The following is a 6,721-nucleotide window of genomic DNA, read 5'->3' as shown; positions in this document are numbered from 1 at the left end:
ATATCTATCTATCATCTATCTCTATCTATCATCTCTCTCTCTCTCTCTCTCTCTCTCTCTCTCTCATCTATCTATCTATCATCTATCTATCTATCTATCTATCTATCTATCTATCTATCTATCTATCTATCTATCTATCTATCATCTCTCTCTATCTATCTATCTATCATCTCTCTCTCTCTCTCTCTCTCTCTCTCTCTCTCTCTCTCTATCATATACAGGATGTGAAGATGTCGGGATGTGTGTGTGTGTGCGTTTGTGTGTACAGCAGGTGTGGGGAACATTTGGCCCTCCAGATACTGCTGAACTGCAACTCCCATCATTCCTGAAAATTGGTCATGCTTCCTAGGGCTGATGGGAGTTGTAGTTCAGCAACTTCTTGAAGGCCAAATGTCCCTCACCCTCACTGGTATGTTTGTGTGTTGCATGTATTTGCATGTGGGTGAGAAACTGTGGAGCAGCTGTGTCTATTGACAGCTTTGGCCTGGCCCACATTTTGACCCTGCTCCCACCTCAAGAAGCTGGCGACAAGGAAATGTGGCCTATGGGCCTGAAAGGGCCTCTGCCTCTGCAGCAGCTGAGTAAGGCGCCTTGGCTCACTGGATTTTTCTTTCATCTCCTCTCTCAGGAGCATCAAAGGGAGCACTTGCAAGCGCCAAGTGCAGAGTTAAGATGCCAGGGAAGCAGGTGTATTGTGCACTATAGAGCTGTTGTGCTGAAAAATGAAGGTGCTTCACTGTAAGCAGGGGGGCTTCATGAAGATGAATTCAAAATGTAGCAACCTTGAAACAAGGAGTTCCTCTGAAAGAGACATCGTATTATTTGTTTCAGAGAGAGCCATGAGGATTGTTCATACCAGGCCGAACCAGATTAATGTGGTTGTCAGTTTTATGCTCCAGAAGGGGTGCTTTGAAATGGAACTTCTCATCAAATATGCTGTCCCCCTTGGTGGAGAACTTTAAAAATTGAAACATACTTGTGGCCTTTTTATTGTCGCATTCCCCATAATTCACCAGGCTTTCTACCTGTTTCACCGATATTACATCTTCCCAGTTTTACGAATCTGTTTTTGTTAATCCTCCTCCCATTGATTTGTGGGTTCATTCCCATTAATGGAGCCATGTGGGTCTATGCAAGGCAATAAGGCATTGGAAATGGCCTGATTTTGATTGGCAATACATGACATTCGCCAAAACACCCAACAGCATTGTGTGCTTAAGCTGGTGTGTCATTGCATCATTACCTTATTATCTGATGATCTGCTGAATGTACAGGGACATATGACTGAACATTTCAAAATATTGCTGAATAAATGTTTGCGTGGGGAGAGTTTAAAGTCAAATCTTGTATGGGGAACTGTTTTGAGCCTGATGGATGCATTTTCCTGTTGCCTGTTTTTGTTTTTGTTTTACTTAAATATTTCTATACTGCTTTCCATAAAACACCATTGGCCAAAAGGATGGCAGAAGCTGTCGTCTAATAACATCTGGATGGCACCATGTTCCCACAAGGCAAGACACAGTGATAACAGCAAGAACCTTTATTGAACTAACAGAACTGGACAACAGGGGCAAAGCAACTGCTTATATACATTTCTGAAGGCCTGGGCCACTCCCACTCCCAACGTGATTGGCTATCTAAACTTCCAAGCTGTGAATCATGACTCAGAGTTTAAGAACCAATGGCAGAGGCCCAAATCCTGAAATGTTATGTGATTGGATATCATCTATTGAATCAGAGCACAGGGGCTCAGAATCCTTAGTCCAGACTCAAGCTCAGGAAAACACAGACCACTGAATACATAACATTCACTACCTCTGCAAAATATCACACATCTTTCAGCTGTATGGGGGCATTGACTCAAGCTGCAGGGGGTGGACACCAGCTCTCTCTGTAGCCTTCCAAAGCAGTTTCTAAGATATATCATAAAAGAGAGGCGCACAGCCTGCCAAATTCCCTGGAATTCAAGCAGTGCTATAGGTGTTTCAAATGCCTGTATATCTCACCATAAATGAGATTCAGGAGAAACTGCCAAAACATGACTGTCACTTTCCCTGGGATGAAAGCAGAAGTCCTTGTAGATGGGTCAGTTCTCAGTGTGTCTTAGAATCCTTGTCTCCATGGATGGTTAAAGGCAGGGACAGTCTATGGGCTGTGTAATTTCAAAAGTGCCCCTAAAAACATCCCTGACAGAAATGTATTGCGTGCGTGTTTGTGTGTTCAAATGCAAGCTGATGTCCGGATTGCATGCCAGATACCAAACTCTTTGTGAAATCCCCTGCGGCTGGAATCTCGGAAGATTAATGCTCCTGACTTCCTTGATATTTGAACTTATATAGTATCAGGACAAGGCGGGAGGATGGATAAATTAATTGCTCGCTAGCATTTTTATTATTCTGTACAAATGGGTGTTGGTGCTTCAGAGGCAGAAACAACTACAGAATCCTTGCCTCCAGCAGTCACTTGTGGAGATAAGGCTGTCAAATGAAACAAGGAGAGCTATAAAATATAACCCTTAAGATTAAGATAATGCTTTTAGCGCTTTGATGGGTAACCCTCCTAATATATGGTGTCTGGTCAAGGTGCCTCAGGCTCCGAAGAATACACTCAAATTGCATTCATCTGGGCTTGTAAACTTTCATTTTTTGTGGATTAGTTTTAGAATAAATTGTAGCAACATGCTTCCTGTTTTTTTATTATTTAAAAACTTTTTTGCATGTAGCAGCTGTGAATTCCTAGATGCAAGGAAAAACACCGCGAGATTTCTGTTCGTTTTAAAAGGGCCTCTTCTTATTCTCCTGTTATAAGAGTTAAAATAGTGACCCCCCTTGATTTATTATACTATTAAATAGGCAAAGCAGTGTAACGTTCCGACCCTACTGGGAAATCCCAGTTTGAGGGGCTACGCTTCAAATATCACATTAACAATGTGTTTTCTATTTCCCTCTCCTGTTTTTTGAAAAGAGGTTTGTGGGGGATCGAGCTGGTATTAGAACTTCAAATGGATAATTGCGTCTGAAGAACAGAGAGAACCAATTCTTTGAACAACCTGAGGGCCAAGAGAAGCAATATGTTACTGAGGAACAGGGGCTACCAAATCATGTAAAGGTTTCACGTAGCTCAGTTAGTAAAATTTCTGTAGTTGCAATGGGTTTGGGTTTGTTAGTTTGCTCGACTGCAGCTAAGAAAGGATCCATGCTTCCTGCCAGAGAAAATCCATTGTAATGTATATCCCTTGAGGAAACCATATGTATGTAGACTTGTCATCTAGGTTATGGCCTCCAGTTGCTTGCTTATCCTAATGGCTCCACAGATGTACAGTATTATAAAGAAGCTGTTGACTGCCATTGTCATGTCATTGTCCCCTTCATAGCAGCTTAATTCTGCAGCAAGTACCTCTGGAAGATGCCCTTCAACTGCCCTTGAAGATTGCAGTCAAAAATAACTAGCAGGCTAGTTAATGCGTGAAGGGGTTAAGACCACAGAGCTGTATTCCTAGACTCAGTGAGGTCACACCCCCTCACCTCCAGTGAAGAAGGAAGTGAAGCTTCTTCCTTTATTTTCTTCTTCCGATGAAAGGAGGGAAGAGTTAAAAGACAGTAGAGGTGAACTGCCACATCTCCTTCCATTTGGGCTTGACTTTAAGCCAAGTCTCTCGTTAAGTCAGGGCTCAATTCAAAGTACTGGTTTCGACACATAAAATCTCACAGCTCAGGAACCACCTCTTCACATATGAACCTACTGGCACCCTGAATCAAACATCTGACACCATTCCTCGTGTACCTTCCCTCCAAGAGAGGTTGGCAACTTAAGTATTTGTCTTTTCAGTGGTGGCCCACCGACTGTGGGGTGCCTGGTGCCCTCAAGACCAATGTTTAGGTGTTCCCATTCACCCAAACATTTGAGTCTTAATTGGGTCATAGAGTATGATCATAGTAACTGGTGTTCATATTGAGTATGGTGGGGTAGGATTTGTCCTTTCTATGTTATTGCAAGCGGATCACTTTTAGTTATTTCACTTTTATTATTTTATAATTGCTTTTATAATTGTAAGTTGCTTTGACACTATTTGTAGTAAGCGACAAATAAATATAATAAAGCACCACGACTAATACTAATGTTACCAATACTATCCTTCCAGCTGTCCTCAAATCTCTGCAGGAGCCTTCAGAATCTGGTTGCTTCTGTGTGGTGAACATAACACATAGCTAGACCCTCAGCACCCATCAAAGAGCCATAACACCCACACATGTCATTTTGTTTTTCTTTCTTTAAGAGTTTTGCTTCCTTAAACTCCAACTTACAGCTCTCCACTGAGAAATCATTTTCTATTAAGTGAAATTTAAGTCTTGAATTTATGTCTACATTGTTAGCCTTAATGGTCCTCCATTCTGGGCCTCCAGTTATTAGAACCACTACATAGGAAAATTGGATTTTGTTTCAATGAGGACAAACTAATAAAACAACTACTGGTTTTTATTTTAGTTGGGATGTGATTTAAGCAAGTAATACTCCATTTTATGGGACCCTTGGAGTACTAGGCTGACATTTCTAGAGGCCTACATAAACTTTCATGGTCCTATAACACTATATTAAGCTACAGGGTCTTCATAAATATGCAAAATAGCTTTAATAAGATCATTGGCCATGATTGTTCATCAATTTGGTATTGAAAGAGTACCGATTTAGTCAATAAAAATGTCTTGCCTATGGAGCTCGTGCGCTCTAAGTTTATTTTATTTCATTTAAACGAGTTAATAAAATGTTAGAATAACAGGGTCACACCACTTGTTTAAGGGAATTTGCTCATATGGACATTCTGGGACTTCATCTTACTGGATACGTAGCTATGTGCTATTGCCTGAGTGGTGGGGAACCAGCTCATCAGCATGTTCACTCAGAACTAAGTCCCACCAAGTTCAACAGAACTTAATGCCTAGTAGGTGTGTTTAGGATTGCTGCTTTAGCTGGAGGGGAAGTGGTGGTTATAGAAAATTTATAAACTCAAATGTAATGATTATGACTGGAGAGAGCAATGGTTGGCACATAAAGTGCCTGTGTTTTATATTGTCAGGTTAAAAATTCATACCAGGAAATGAAGAATTGGGTTGGATCATTATTATAAATAGAGCCATAGCAATTTTATACTTCATCACCGTCACATTAACTTGGAAATAAATGCCCAGGGTTTCCATGGGATACTGTATATCGCCAGACATGTTTGCTTTTGTTGGGGTTTAACCTTTCATAAGGGATGCTGGTAGCACTGTAGGTTAAACCACAGAGCCTAGGACTTGCCGATCAGAAGGCTGGCGGTTCGAATCCCCACGACGGGGTGAGCTCCCGTTGCTCGGTCCCTGCTCCTGCCAACCTAGCAGTTCGAAGTAAACGGCGTTTCTGTGCACTGCTCTGGTTCGCCAGAAGCAGCTTAGTCATGCTGGCCACATGACCCGGAAGCTGTACGCTGGCTCCCTCGGCCAATAAAGTGAGATGAGCGCTGCAACCCCAGAGTCGGTCACGACTGGACCTAATGGTCAGGGGTCCCTTTACCTTTACCTTTCATATCCTGACAGCAGACCAATATAGTATTGTGCAGAGCAGCATACAGTAGATGTTCCCAGATCAAGATGAATGTGGTCCCATGAAGGATTGTGAACTGGGCAAGAGAAGACAAAGAAAGTGATCTGGCTGGGGAGCAGACCTGTCAGGCTGGCAGGTCCTATCTGGATATGTGATTATGAGTTCCTGCAGTTTATTTACAGGACTGTTGGGAGTATAACAGCTGGAGGGAATGGACCCAGGGGTGGCTGTTCTGAACAACTTCGAAGAAAGGTGAAGGTATGACAGGAAGCATTTGGCATTTTGGGGGGCCCTTGAGCAAGACACCCTTAATGTGCCCTCTTTCTCCTTGAGTCTACCTCCTCTCCCTCATCACTGCTATGAGGACAGAACCAGTGAGCAAGTAGACAGTGACAGCTCCACCTTCTCACCAATGCTCTTGTTTGCTTGCTGATCCCCACATTGGACAAACAGAGAGGTGAAGGTTGCAATTGTGAAGAGGAAGAGCTGGTCCAGGGGGCCTCTGGTCACAGTAGATGTATCTGGGAAGCCCCCAAAAGGGCAAGAGTGCAACAGGGCTCTTCCTACTTGTCCTGAAGTCCCCAAGATAAAATATGCTTTCCCCATTGCCTTGATATGCAGCACCCAGGCAGGTCAAGGAATCTGGCTATATATGTGTGTATGTTAAAGCTATGGTTTTCCCAGTAGTGATGTATGGAAGTGAGAGCTGGACCATAAAGAAGGCTGATTGCTGAAGAATTGATGCTTTTGAATTATGGTACTGGAGGAGACTCTTGAGAGTCCCATGGACTGCAAGAAGATCAAACCTATCCATCCTTAAGGAAATCAGCCCCGAGTGCTCACTGGAAGGACAGATGGTGAAGCTGAGACTCCAATACTTTGGCCACCTCATGAGAAGAGAAGACTCCCTGGAAAAGACCCTGATGTTGGGAAAGATGGAGGGCACAAGGAGAAGGGGACGACAGAGGATGAGATGGTTGGATAGTGTTCTTGAAGCTACCAGCATGATTTTGACCAAACTGCAGGAGGCAGTGGAAGACAGGAGTGCCTGGTGAGCTCTGGTCCATGGGGTCACGAAGAGTTGGACACGACTAAACGACTAAAGAACAACAACAACATGTTTCATCCATCACAATAAGCT

Source organism: Podarcis vaucheri (assembly GCF_965113315.1).
Source record: "Podarcis vaucheri genome assembly, chromosome: 5".
NCBI classification, from domain to species: Eukaryota; Metazoa; Chordata; class Lepidosauria; order Squamata; family Lacertidae; genus Podarcis; species Podarcis vaucheri.
The sequence above is the reverse complement of the archived record's forward strand: the minus strand, read 5'-3'. Positions refer to the sequence as shown.